At 34.5% G+C, this 15,419-nt stretch overlaps 1 protein-coding gene and 1 long non-coding RNA gene across 4 annotated transcripts in view; one reads left to right on the top strand and one right to left on the bottom strand.

Annotated features, from left to right (window-relative positions):
* Positions 1-15,419, bottom strand: part of sif (still life) — a 283,631-nt gene that overhangs the window by 131,712 nt on the left and 136,500 nt on the right. The gene's annotated exons all lie outside the window — the stretch shown is intronic.
* Positions 1-15,419, top strand: part of LOC135832459 (uncharacterized) — a 224,574-nt gene that overhangs the window by 139,809 nt on the left and 69,346 nt on the right. The window contains exon 3 of the long non-coding RNA XR_010556317.1: positions 23-102. This is a non-coding gene — a long non-coding RNA (uncharacterized LOC135832459). The remainder of the gene's footprint in view (positions 1-22; positions 103-15,419) is intronic.

The raw sequence follows: 15,419 nt of genomic DNA, 5'->3' as shown, positions 1-15,419 counted from the left end.
ATTTTCTGTGTTTTTCTTGCAGATTAATCTTATCAAATGTTGCTTAATTAAAACAAGAATGTGGTAATACAAGATGGAATATTCAAATGATGCTGTCATAGAGTAAGTAAAATAAGCTATTTTGTTTTGGTGTAAGCATAGGTAAAGTATATAATACACCCCAGATCTATATTATGTGCATGTGATGAGATAGGGAATTGTAAAATGCGACTAGGTATGATATAATTTTAAAGACTTCTGCGCATTTTCCGTCAGTTGAATCAGTTTAACGTTCGTCACTGTTTCATAACTTGTAAAAAATGATGACATTTCGTAGATTGTTATTTTTTGTTGTTGGAATGAATCAATAAAATATGAATAATTTCATCTACGAAAATATTTGTAAATACTTGCAATTCATCAATCATGTAATGATGATACGCAGCTCGTATAAAGAAACAAAAAACTTGCGAAATGCATTTAGAATATTACTCTGGGTAAGTACATCGGTGCGCATTTCTCATGATATGAAAATGTTTAGCCAAGTACATGTAAATTGTTACTTTGAAAACTTTATGAAAAAATATGGCTCCGTTTTTCACTTTCTTTTGAATGGTAATATGTTTGAAAACCCATCGTATATGAGTTGAAATAAAAGTTACAATCGGAAAATTGTATTACTTTTCAGTTATTTTTGCACACTTGCGACGTATGTACCTACCTTATCTAACCATCTAGGTAGGTATTCGTGAAGAGATTCAATTCGAGAACTATCAAATAGATCACACGTTTCTGTATTTGAATATGTTTTTGAAATTATGTAAATAGGTACGCGAGTCTTGTAGAGCAAAACATTGAATCAGGATAACCATTCAATTGTACCTATTTATTCTCGACCGTGGCTATATTAGCAAGGAAAACTTACAACTCGCTAGCATACCTACAGAAGATTACTACGTACTAAATTAATGCAAAATTTATGAGATTAGTTTGTTTATTAATCAATTGGAGAAAGTTTTCCATTCCACCCTTTTAATATAATTCTTTACGAGCTGAAATCGAGCACATTAATACATTTTGAATTTAAAACAAAACAACGAGTTATTTACACCCTCGAAGGAATATCTCGGTAATTAAGCATTCGCCGATGTTGCGTAACCCAGATTTTACCCCAAAATAACAATGAATCATTCAAAAAATCTACCGTCTGTGAAGTAGGTAAAATGATTAACAAGCTTGTATCGCAGGTAAGTAGATATACCTACATAACAAAGGTCATTAAATACAACTGCGTAAGGTTATTAATTTTTAGTACAGACATCGTTATAACATCTAAAGAGCATGACTTTAACCTTGCGATAATTAAATAATGCCATTCGTAGCGATGTTACAATATACAAGTACATTACGTTAACAGTTATCCGTGTTTTTCTTCGAATTACACGATTATTTTAAATTAGCACCTAATACAGTCAATTAGGGATTTCACCTGGAATAAATTGGGGGAAATTTTTTTTGTGCCAAAATGCTCAGGATGGTGTCCTAAATGACATACTAAAACCCACCGTAAATCCGCCTGGAGCTGCTCCCCCTAGACCCACATTTGTGCCCCCTAGCACAGTTTTTCGCCATTTTCTCCCCCGCATTGCATTTTAGCGAAAAATAAGTGGTTAGATAAAAGAATCTTCTTCAAATTTCCGATCTAATGATGTATCAACTTTCCTTGTATGTTCAAGGGGGGTGGAATTACAACCATTCAAAAAAGGGGGGTTTCCTGAAAAATAGATGAAGGATATAGGCGCCTAAGGGGGGGTGAAATGGTCCCCAAACGCGTTCGAGTTGATATCAGCATGGAAGGTGGGTACAATGGAGAAACTTGCGCGTGAAAAATTTCAGATCCACACCCCCTCCCCTTTTTGGGGACCCCCCCCCTCATCTGAAATTTCAATAACGCTTTTCTCAGCCCCATGTTGATCGATTTTGAACATTTTTCTGGAAGTTATGTATATCCTTAGTACGTATCCTCACAAAGATTTTCAACCCCCTCCCCTCTTATTTACTCCTCAAAATGGTGTAAAAATGTGTCATAGGGAGGGTCGGGGTAAAATGGGAATTTTGGGGAAAATAAGCAAGTATTAACGAGTAGGGTGTCCGTTTCTTATGATTCGATACCACTGAGCACGAATATGACGTCACATTTTTTGCTACCCTCATTTAGCTCTCTCCAGAGCACTTAGTCCCTTCAATTTTCACTATATTGTTAAAAAGCATGAAAAAATGAAAAAACGCTATTTTGAGGGATAAATATGAGGGGAGGGGGTTGAAAATTTTTGTGGGGATACGTACCAAGGATATACATAACTTCCAGAAAAATTTTCAAAATCGATCAACATGGGGCTGAGAAAAGCGTTATTGAAATTTCAGATAAGGGGGGGGGGTCCCCAAAAAGGGGAGGGGGTGTGGATCTAAAATTTTTCACGCGCAAGTTTCTCCATTGTACCCACCTTCCATGCTGATATCAACTCGAACGCTTTTGGGGACCATTTCACCCCCCCCCCCCCCTAGGCGCCTATATCCTTCATCTATTTTTCAGGAAACCCCCCTTTTTTGAATGGTTGTAATTCCACCCCCCTTGAACATACAAGGAAAGTTGATACATCATTAGATCGGAAATTTGACGTAGATTCTTTTATCTAACCACGTATTTTTCGCTAAAATGCAATGCGGGGGAGAAAATGGCGAAAAACTGTTCTAGGGGGCACAAATGTGGATCTGGGGGGAGAAGCTCCAGGCGGATTTAGGGTGGGCTTTAGTATGTCATTTAGGACACCATCCTGAGCATTTTGGCGCAAAAAAAAATCCCCCAATTTATTCCAAGTTGAGTTCTCATATGAGCTAATTTGACTGGACTAACCTAGAAATTAGGATAAGCGCGTGAATAAAAATCAAATGCTTGTTCTTTTATTCTACTTCCATTCATATGTATGTAGTACTTGACCTGAATGTGCAGTTTTTCCATCTGTTTTATTTTTCATTAATTTATTCGCATTTAAATCCACATTTTATACCTACCGGAAACTTTTCTTTATTTAATTCGGAGATGAAAAATGAATCATATACCTAAGCTGTGAAAAGTATATAGACAATTCGCTTAAAAAGTTGTAGATAGGTATAAGGTAACTCAAAAATTAACCGCCTAAATAATGAAAAATTTCAAAATAGGTGTTACTCGGCTAGTCGTATATCTACCTACTTATTTCATTTACCTATTCATGAAAACATAAACATTACCTACTAAATTCGCATAATTTTATTTAAGTGCCTTTTTCTCGGATCCGATTAAAAAACAAAAATGCAAATCGTAAATGTATTTCTTCTTAGAGATATCTCGCCGTTATATGTAATTTAAATGTAATTTTAAGCGTACCCGCGACCGAGTACTTTTAAATATAACTTTTGCATAAGTTTTTGAAAAATTCGAAACACTGGAATGTAATTTTCATTATCTTCATACCTTTCATAGTCTTTTTACATTTTCATCTTGTTTACTTACGTTTTATAAAAGTATGGGTATTTCAATTTAAATTATGTGCATAATTCGAGTACCTATTGCATTTTTATTAATTATTCTATACGTTGAATTTTGAATTTGGGTAAGACGAGTTTAGATTCTATGATAATTCCATTTTAGTTTTATTTATGTCTAGAATTTATAGAATAGTTATGATGGTTTTTTGAGAATGATGTTTCTAGAAGCCAAGTCAGGAATTCTTTTATCAGAATTGAAAAAAAAAAATGGTCCAATCAAGTGTAGATTTTTAATGTTTGTTCCATGTCCTGCAAGCTCTGAAATTTTGTTTTTCTTAATATTTTTTGTTGGGACTCCGATTTTTTAGAAGAATTACGTAGTTTCGATACCATTTCTGAAGCGAGGGAAAATATTTTGGAATGCAGGGTTGCCGATTTTTTGGTGATTGTTACCAATTTCAAAAACTCAAAGTTTAGCGAGTTTTTGCTTGTATATATGTATGGCAAAAAAATTGGTTCCACTGTTTTCCGAAATTTTCTCACATTTTCAGGAATGAATTGCAAATTTTTGAATACTGAGTAAAACTCTAAAAGTGGTCTGGGTGACGCAGAATCTCAAATATATGTACCATCATTTTTAATTGAGCCTTCTTTCTAAATCAGGTTGGGTAGGGGCTAAAGCGAAAAACCCGACGATTTTTTTCAAAAATTCGTCCTCTTTGAGGGCTCATATCTCCTTTCCGGAGACATCTTCTAGGCTAAAATTTTTTCTTGGTGACTTTCAACTCAAAGATAACGAAGGTCTCTACTGAATTTGGTCAAAATTCTTCGGAATTTTTTTTTAGCGATCCATTCTAATGCCTAGGATGTTTTATTATAAACAAAATAAGTAGGTACCTACTCGTCGTATTCTAATGAAAACGTGAAGCAAACAATCGAAAAAACTGTTAAATACGCGTACCTGCTCTTAAAATTAGCCAAATGTGAAGAGAATTCCCCTGACTGTAATCTGTCTATTTTGCGATAAAAAATTATTTTGTGGTACATTATATTAAATACCTAGATATCTATTGTGTATATTTTTATTCGTAAGAAATGATCTTCCAAAAAAGCAAGTGTGTTTTTTATGTTTAGGTACATGTACTTCTTTTTTCAATGATTATTTTTTTAACTGTCATTTTACCTAATACAATTTCTCTTCGTAATGTTTTTGAAACTCGGGATAGTGATGATTTGAGTAAAGTAAATATAGCCTACATATCAAGTTCGTAAAATCATTAACACGTTTGAAATTTCAATTATCTGATTCACAAAGTTAGCTTGGTAAAGAAAACAACGAATGGGATAAAACACCTACTATACTTAGTTCAAGGCATACATTTTTTTTTTCTTTCGAAAAGGTGAAACACGAATTAAAAATTAAGGGTCTATTTATATTGCAGAGAATTCCAAACTCGCCAACTCGAAGTTTTCATTGTGAAAGTTAAATATCATCAAGAACAAAAGTACATACCTACCTCGTCCTTTAAAAAATAAACCAACATACAAAATTAGATTAAAAACTTAACAAACTCGACGATTGCATTTATCAGCAAAACTAGTCTTACAAAAAGAAAGTAGGGCGGAAAAAAACCGTATCCTACACAGGTGAGATGTATTTTTATGAGAAAAGATACATCGTCGTCGTAGAGTAAAATTTGCGTTCAAGTGTAATTTTGTACCTGGATTTTACGCCTATCTTCTTAACGAGCCATTCCATTTCGTTGAGCATGTACTGCAATAAATTTGAAGATCAAAGAAAAACCGTCTGGATTTTGCAGCTTAGCGTTAAACAACCAAACATAATTACGCTAAAGATTAAATACTGGAATGAAATTCGAGCTAGAGCACCTGTTATGCTGTAAAAGTCAATAACAACGGATAGAACGCGTACGTACTCGTATATATCTAATTCCGAAAGCCTTAAGATTTCGCGAAAATTAATTTATCGTAAGAAATGAAACCGAGTTAGGTACCTATTTTTAATCGCTGTCTTGCCACGTTTGACACGTTGTTATTATGAATTTCAAGATTCTATTTTGAATTTGTAAGGGAATATCGAAGCTTTGGGATAAGTTATAACGAATTTATGATGTATGTATTTAGCTAGGTAGGCACCTACCTGCTTATACTCGTACGCGCAGTCGGCCGGGCTCTATACATCTCATTGATCGTCTGCCATAAATTACCTAAGATAATTTTTAAAAATTCCAGTTTAAAAAATAAAATTGAACGATTTAGAAATTTTTTCATTTTTTACATCATTTTCCTGACATTTTCCTTAAAAATAATATTCATTTTTATTTGTAGGCTATTATTGTTTTTTTAAATGCTCTCTAACTATGCTTTCCTGCAAATAATTTCGTCTTTCTTTGTGTTTTGAATAATCTATCAATCATTATTAGGTAAATATATTTTTTAAATAAAATCCCCACCGGCTGGTGTGGATTGGGATCCAAAAAAAAAAAAATCATCAGGTACCTACATAAATATCAGTTATTTTGTTTTCTTTTTATGGACGCACCTATTCAAGAGGGGGGAGGATGCTGTTTCTGAACTGACGTTATTTTCAAATACTTTCAATTTTATTACCTACCTACGGTAGGTAGTAGTTACCTAGCTATGCAATATTATACAACCCTTCATCCTCTTCCACAGTTTACCTATAAAATTGAATCGAGATTTTGAGAAAAAAATAATGAATGAGTACCTAATACCTATACGTTTTTATTCGGTCTCAATTGTCACGAAGCTATTATACAAGAGAGATGATTCGATTAAAAACACCTTTCAAAAGGGGGTGCACTTCGCAGTTCAAACGATAATAATTGTTTGACGCTTTGTAAACTTTCACAATGGCAGAATTTTTTTTATATTTGACCAAGTAACATATAGAGGGACGTTATACAATCGTACAGTATTGTGTGGCGCGTTCAAACGAAAAATACCACATTATTATTTGTGGTAAAAATGTTCGAATTCGAAGCAATGATATTCCGGTTATTTTACCATCGCATGAGATGAACTTTTCAGTTTTTGTGTCGACGCGAACGGGCTTTTTACAATTTCAAACAGCATATGTCAACTTTATACGATTTTAATTATACGTAAAATGAACGAAAAATGACAACAATAAAACGGCTGTGAAATTTGTGGGAAAAAAAGGCCATAAATGTATTTAGTAGGTACCTATATACCATACTAGGGGGCTACGCCCCCTGGCCGCTTCGCGGCCCAACCCCCATACTCGTTCCTCGGGCTTCGCCCTCGGAACTCGCTCTTGGGGGCTGCGCCCCCAAACCCCCCTTCGCTCACTCTCAGAAGAGGTTTGCTCCCAAGTACTTTTCCTTCAAAACTACATATATCTGCACTTCATTCACTTTCAACGACTTTCAGCACTTTGAACAATTTTTTTCAACCTCCAATACTTTTAATGAATTTTCAAGCAAACATTTTTGAAATTTTAGGTACTTAAAATTTTTACAATATTTCATTCATTTTTAAGTCATTTTCATAAATTTTGTTATTTTAGCTCGTTTTTTAAAAATTTTTGAACGTCTTTTATGGCATTTTAAGCAATTTTGGATTTTGCAATGTTTAAGGGTAGGTATGTCAATAATACATAATTTTGTACATAAGTAAGTACATACATAAATACTGATATGCTTCGATTAAAACTTTGATTAAAATGATAGATGATAAATGCAAAAGCAAAGCACCGAAGATAGACGGATTAACATTTTATAACATTAGCAATAATAATATCTGTTTCTGTTGACAAATTCACGTTCGATCGAATTGCAAAATCATAATCCTCGCATTGTAAGAATTCCATTGTTGGAGGAGTGGGAGGTTTGTATGCGCGCGCATGTCGCGTGATCATGTCTGGAATTACGTTGGTGGTTGTGCGTATGCTTGTGTGGGTGTGAATGTACACGCATCGTCCTAACGGTTTTTTGTTATAAAATGCCATAAAAATCGATCAAAATCGCACGATATAATAAACTTTTTGCTGATCTGTCTTCGGCATTATAATGAGCATGAATTTTCGAACATTTCCCTCGTTGACAGTACCCATCTAGCATTTTTAGTTTTCGAGATAATTTAATTCAATTGAATTCAAATTTGGATTCAAAATAGCTCAAAAACTAAAAACCCTGGACAGGTAATGTAATCGAGGGAAATGTTCAGATTTTAATGCTCTTTAAAATGAGATATTAACAACCTTCCTAGCTTTTTTCGTTCTTGATATATTTGAGAATAATCGAAAAAACGGCAAAAACAGCCCACTTCAACTCAAAATTTGGGCCCTTTAATTCCAAAATTTTTGCCCTCGCGTATTTTTCCTGTATTCTAGAGAAGTTAAGCTGTCGATTAAAAAAAAAATTAGCTCTCTAGGTGCCATAGATCGGGCTGGGAATTTTTTTCCGATTTTTCGAGTATTTTTCGGGTATTTTTTGGGTATTTATTTTTCTTGCAGCTGTATAGTATAGATAGTACAGATATTATTATAGGATTGAAAAAAATATATGCGGTATTTTTATAGATGAACTCGCTGAAAGTGTACCTGACTCGGTCAAGTGTTGATGAATAATTTCAATTTGAATATTGGCTTTATTAAGTATATCTACTCGAGATGCCATCGCATCAACAAAGCTAATAAACACAAAAGTCCAAAAAGTATTTCCCACTTTCTACCATCATCTTAGGTCAGAGTTAAAAAGAGCTGAGACTTCAGTCAATATTGAGTGTGAAGTTGATGGTAAAAAGCGAACATCTCTTTGTAATTTTTTTATATAACAAGTGTTCTTTATACAGTGGTTTGGTTTGTAGTGGTAGATAAATACCTACGTGAGAAGAGCGTGCTTCGGTGTTTTGTTTTTATCTTTTTAATATAGATGGTTCTTTTTCCTATTTTTTTTTTTCACCGGCGCCAAAGCTTATTTTACACGAGTATTGGGCGACAAAGAATTTTCTTTACTGTGGCAATGCGGTTATACGAGTTGATTTCGTGTGGTAAATTCGATTGCGAAGCTTGAAAACGTTTTAAACAAGACGTAGATAATGAGATTTTTTCCGATAAGGTATCGTGCGCTAAAAATAGAGGCTTTTTTTGCTAAAATTTTAACACGGGTTTGAATCATCTGAAAAGACTTTTTTGGTGGTTTAAAATTAACCCAATCGTGTGCTTAAGCTTTATCTCAGAATTGGGATGTTTTTCCTTTCGTAATATAGGTATAAGAATGTATTTCGAAATTTTGTGAGCTAATTTTCAAATACATTCTCATTTGTGATTCGCCGAGAAAAAGCGACGCTTTTCAAGTTTTCAAAAATTTACCCCCTATTTCAACCTCCCAGTTCCATCATAATGAGCTCCCGCAATGAAACAAAATTGAAACATGCTGAAAATTGCAGTTGATAACGGATTTGGAAGAGTTGAAGCATCGAAACTTCAAAAATACTTTCGTAAACTACTGTATGAAAGTACATATCTGCAGGCCTAATTTTGACTCTTCGTAAAAGAGAGGTTGATACATTCATCTAGGGCCGGGGAAAATTTGAACCGGATGAAAAAATAAATTGAATGATATAGCATCCAAAGACACAGTCTCATTGTCAGAGCGAATTTCAAGAACTTAATTTCATTTTTTGATATGTTGGCCAATTCTGTATTTGGTAAGTTAAGTAATTCAAAGTGTTTGTAGTTCACTATTCTTGGAAAATGTTTAAGTATAGGTAAACCTTATATTTCAGTCTGCGATGAAGGGATCACAAGGACGTATAATCCGAGCTCATATTGATCTTGACGTCATGTAATTTTGAATTTTGGAATTATGTACATATGTGAGGGCGCATACGGAAAGGGACCTTACGACCAAAAAATCAATTTTTTATTTCTTCGCCAAATTTTTGTAGGGACTCTTTAAAAATCGAGTAGAACCCTCCATAGGCCCCAATTTTTATTATTTCATCGATTTTTTTTACTTTTAAGCGAAACATGCATACATTTATCATTCATAAAAGTTGAAAAATGACGCAAAAAATTTGAAAAAAGACGTAAAAACGCGTAAAAAATGAAAATTTTACAAAAACTTGTGACTTTAATAAGACATGAGTGGAAAAAATCATTAGAAAAATTTTCCGATAGCGGAACTCGAATCGAAGACTTTCGGCAAGATGATCCATCAGTGCATACACCTAGCCACAAAAAACACTGCCACAATCAGCCCCAAACGATTTTTATCAAAACTAATACCCTAAAATTCTTGATAATATCAACAGGGGCGTGTGTGAATGTGTGATAATGTATAGGACCTTCAAAGTTGGAATAGCCATATGTAACTAATCGTAACTTAAAACAAGGGAAATAACGCAAAACTTTAAACCCTCCTCTTGTGAAATTTTACTTTTGGTCGTAAGGTCCCTTTCCGTATGCGCCCTCACATAATTATAATGAAGTCAGAGAGGGAACGATTACCGATTATATAATCGATTATTCAGGTCCGATTAAATAATCGGGACGGCATCGATTAATCGGATCTTAGCGCTACCTATATTGTACTAATATTTCAGGCTTTTTCATTGGTCAATGGTTAAGTTGCAACGGGTCAAGGCATGGTCAAGGTACCGATCGTTCCGCATGACGTCATGCTTTATTGCTGTGTTTATTTTGGCCCGTCGATTAATCAGCTGATTAATCGATTATGCCCGATTATTTTGAAGAAAATAATCGATGTAGCATCGATTATAATCGGTTCCATCTCTGAATGAAGTAGGTGAAAACGAACGATCAGTATTTTTGTGAACGAGAAAAACTGACTCCAATTGTGACGTCATATCCCAAAAAATTCCGTTCAGTCGACATTCCTATAGGTATCTTTAAATGTTTTCAAAACACAAATTTGCACCAAATAAATGATTTGAAAACTTTCAACTTCTCATACCTTTTTTTCCAAAAACAAGATAGGTAGGGGCTAAAGCGAAAAAATGTGCCCCTCTTTGAGAACCCCCATCTCCCCAGTATAGGGCCACCTCTGGAGTTTTCATTTTTTACGAATGATTTTCGACTCACGTTGAAAGTGTTCACAGAATTTGGTCAAAAGCTTTTGACATTTTATTTTTTGCGATGGTCCATCCTAATATCTATGTATACAGGGGTCGGCATAAGTTAGTATTCGTATTCGAAAACTGATGCGTTCTTTTGAACACCCTGTTTTGTGTAATGAGTAGATAGATGGTCTTGCAGGTAGTGCGTTGTGTTCGTGGAAGTCCCACCAACACTTTGGTAATAATAGTTTTTTTCCCCGCTATGTCACTACAGAAAAAAAATTCATTTTCATTTGAAAAAATTTTCGTTTGTGCAAATCGGAATACTAACTTATGCCGACCCCTGTATTATAGGTCTATATAATATGTATATCTGTGCGTACCTATAGTTTTGCGATTAAAATAGGTACCTAGCTGGAGCATATTTTCTCATTGGAATGTAGGTGATGTATTTTGATCGAGCGTTGGACTAACTTAGACGTATCTTTAGTTATCTAAGATGACCTCGCAGAACCTGCTACACGTGTTCCTATACTTGACTCAGATCAGCGCCGCATTGACGTCGGAAATTAGGTAAAAATTTGACGTGGTTTGTTTCAACCGCGCGTCAAAATAGTCCTATAAACAAAGGAATCCCAAGTTGTTGAAGAATTTACTGCTGTTCAGAGGTTTGATAACCCCAAAGCAGCGTGAGGTTGAGTTAAGTGGATGTATACCTACTTAGTTGTAACGCTTAAGAAGAGAGTGATGCTGGCTGGATGCTCTCATAGGAATGGCGCAGCGCGTATATACGAGTAAGAAAAACCAACGCGCAAAATTTCTTTTATATAAGGCGAAAACGATGCGACGACCGAGTTCGCTCGTATAGTAAAAACCGTTTAGAACGGTTGTTTTAAAGTTATACTTGGTAAAGTCACTACTGTACTGTATAGTGTATACTTTTGCCGTACACTTTCTAACCAGTACGAGGCGCGAACTTTTAACTTTATTAGCATTGACTTTTGTGTTCGACGCGTTGGCTGGTGAACTTTATAATGACACTGCGATCGTATCCAATTCTTAAATATGTTCTTATCACGAGTAAATCCCTCCAGATTAGTTGCGACGACGATCGGAAAATATTTTGCGGCTGCGGCTCAGTTAAAAATAGAATTCAGGTCGTTTAATTCGACTCTGGTTGTCATCGTCGCCGTTGGAAATTTGTTGGTACCTTATTTTGCCTCATTCTCTGATTCTTTCTGCGATTCTCGTTGTGAACCTCCTACCTACGTATGCTTATGGCGCAAAGATTTGCTTCCAAATCGAGCTTTATACCGCCTTTCATTACAACGACGTACATACAGTAGGTAGGTATGTATGTACATACTTTCTACGTTGGTTGTGGTTTTAGTACGATTGTAGTTTTATTTCGGCTACAGCGGGTACTTTTTCGTATGGTATTGTTTTGTGGAAAAAGCTTTTTATACATGTATCAAGTTCGTTGAACCGCGAAGAGCCCGTATATACTGAAAAGTTTTTAAATACCTACTCGCCCTGTAAGTTAACGGATAATAAAATGAAAATAATGACGGAATGTTGTTTCCTTGTGGCGTTAAAAAATGTTAACACCAACATACGTGTACGCTATACATATACAGTCATACCTACGTATGTATTTAAAAGATGTTCAACTTTTGCAGCTAATGTTTTAAATGAGTTTATTTTCCCGCTCAAATGTCTTGTAAAAGTTTTAAATAAGTTGTATGTGTGTATGCGAAGTTCTCGATTATTGGTATCCCGCAGGACCGTTTTGTAACCGTTCTTTTGTGTGTATTTAATGAGATTTGTTTATGTAAATACTTATACGCATACGTGTCTCGACTATTGCATTCGCCAAATTTTCTTATTTTCTGTAACTATGTACTGTAGCTACGTAATATGCGAAGTAATATGGTAACAATAGTGTAAATGCCGACTCTTTACACATTATATAACGTAGGTACCTATACGATGTTTTTTTCTCTCTCTTCACTGCGAAATATTCATATTACGATATCTATCCGTATCGAGCTCCTCGTTCAATGTTTGTTCATTTATAGGTCTAGGTATGTGGTAAAAATATTCGGTTAATATTGAATAGGTTGGTATGAGATTCGATTTTTTTCTCGTTTGATTCCAAAGTCCTGTTTTTATACGACTCTTCCCTTGCATATTGGATGGAATTTCGTATCGAAACGATACCGTCGAGAATTAACGTATTCTCGAGCGTATTTGACGCTTGTGGTTTCTTCGGCACAATTTAAATATTTACCTGCAAAAATACGTGCTATTGCGTCGTTTGGTGGATTAATGAATGTACCTTTGAAATACCGGTCGTTCGTCTGAATGGCGATTAAAGTCGTATAGTCGTATGCAGGTATCAATATTTCATGAAAAGAATGTACAACTGCGAAGAGATTTTAATGGAGTGATTCTAGATAGGTAGTAGGTATTTGTTGTCTAATTTTTAACGAATATGATTTTTTGAATAAGATTAAAATATAAGTTTTATTATACATGTAGGTATTACCTATTGTGATTTCAAAACTAGGTAGAACCAAGTTGATGAAAATAATCAGGTATTGATCTAGAAATACATACAGCAACCAGACATCAGTGTTAATTGAGTTTCCAGCTCAGAAATTCAATGGGCACAATTATCGAGTAATAGGCGTTGAATTTATTGAGAACAGATTGAATGCAATTGCTTTATGTTGTAAAATTTTGACTTAGCACAAAAATATTACTTTCAAGTTCAGTCCAACTTGCATTATTTTAGCTTGGCTAAATTATTCTCTTCATTTTATTATTAGTTAGTTGTGTATGTGAGAAGGGTGTCTAGTAGTCCATACTTATCCTGTTTTTGGCTTATGTGTTACTTATATGTCCTGCTATCGTGCTTATATTGTTTTCTAATTTGAACGTATCCTGATTTTTTGAAGTTCCGTAATTTTGTCCATCTAAATTTTGTATTCGTTCTGTCCTTTTTTTCAGAATTCTGACTTGGAAACATTTTTAGTACTTAAATGAAATACTTGGAACGGAAAGGGAAAAAATATGGAAAAATGTTGACACTTCTCCCTCCCTTGAATGTTGAAATGTTTTTTAAAAAGTCTTGGTTTTTCATTTTTCAATCAAGCTATGAAATTTTTTGTTCACTTTTCCTTTTTTTTTTGGAATTTGTTTTTTTTTCCTATGATGATGTATAGGGTTGAAAAAAAAACAATGAAAATGCGCTATACTTCTGAATCAATGTATGTATATGTACGCACAACTGAAATGTTTTCTGGAAAAATGCATAGGTACTCGTAATTTAATAGCATTACCCATAAATATGCAATAATGAAGGTATAGGAAAAAAAATGAAAAACCTATGAAAATAATATGTACCAATATTTTGGAGAATATAATACTCAGCGATGGTTAAAAATTAAGTACGAACGTACTCCTATATCATGTGGTATAGTACACGTATGTAGGAGTGAGCTATGGCGCCACAGATATCAATTAATCTCGCGTATGACATTTCATGCCATCATAAAAACACAAGCCATTTTTCTTAATTTCAGCTTATGAGATTTTATCACGCTTTACGCGCCCAAGATAGGCCCCTGAACGGTTTAAAATAGTCGAGCGATTTTTGCGATTGACGTTTCCGTCATGTTAAAAGCTTCTCCATGTTAAACACGAAAAGCAAAACGGGTTCGATTTAATCGAAGATGCCAAATTCTCGCGTAATAGGTAATTGCGAAGAAAAAAAAAGGCAAAAAATCCTAAAATTTTTCATCAAGTTACTCAATTACGTAAGCGTCTTAGAGTCGCTGAATTGATGCGGATATTTATTCAATGGAGATATTATCACGAAAATTCGAATACATGACGAGCCTGGCAAAAATTTATCATCTTCGGATAGTAAATCTTTTATATCTCGTACTTTCAAGTTTCCAATTTTCGGCAGAATTTTTGCATAGCCTGCTGTAGACGTAGTTAGCTATAATTAAAATGTTTATGATAAGGCTCGTATAGTATGTAAGTACGTAATTTAACGACATTCTATTATGTACAAAAGGTTAGTTTTAAATCAAAACTTCGGCAATGAATTTTGACAAACGATGGTATCTTGAAAATTATCATAAAAATTTTTCCCATAATCCACTCGTAATATCCAACGTAGATTGGAAACAAAAAATTCTGATTTTCAAATTATAAAAACTGCTCTAAAGATGAAAAACTATACCGCGTAAAATAGACTATCTATTATACCTACGTAATTTGCTAATTATGAATTTTCCGACGTTTCGATGCAGTTTAATCTGCGTCGATGGATGAGCTTATTCGGCAGATGGAACAATTTCCGTCGTGGTGTTTATAACAACGACAGCGTATGGAGCAAGGGAAGGGAAGTTCCTATTACAAAATAGTTGAGATTTTGTATACGACCAAATTCTGTCGTCGGGTTCATTTTCATTAATTGTCCGACAAAGCGTATTGTATCGTGATGATTAAAGTTAGAATGAAATTTCAAGTTACAGGGGTTGGTGTATGTACTATGCTTAGCCCTAGCCAGTTCAGTAGCCACTCTTCACACTTGGGAGGGAACATCCAATAAATAAGAAATGTTAAAGTTTACAAGGAAAATTTGTAGTCTACAGGAGAGATGAAAAAGCAAAGATTGGACGGTATCTGCGTTTTTAAATGAAAATTTGATTTAAGACGTGGAGTGTCGTGAAATATAGCTAAAAATGTGTTAGAAATTCTTCGAAGGTAGGAATTTGTTCTCGGAACTCGCTTTGCCCCGAACAAATAAC

Source organism: Planococcus citri, chromosome 1 (genome assembly GCF_950023065.1).
Source record: "Planococcus citri chromosome 1, ihPlaCitr1.1, whole genome shotgun sequence".
Classification (NCBI taxonomy): Eukaryota; Metazoa; Arthropoda; class Insecta; order Hemiptera; family Pseudococcidae; genus Planococcus; species Planococcus citri.
Note: the sequence above shows the minus strand (reverse complement) of the source record. Positions and strands in the feature narration are given on the sequence as shown.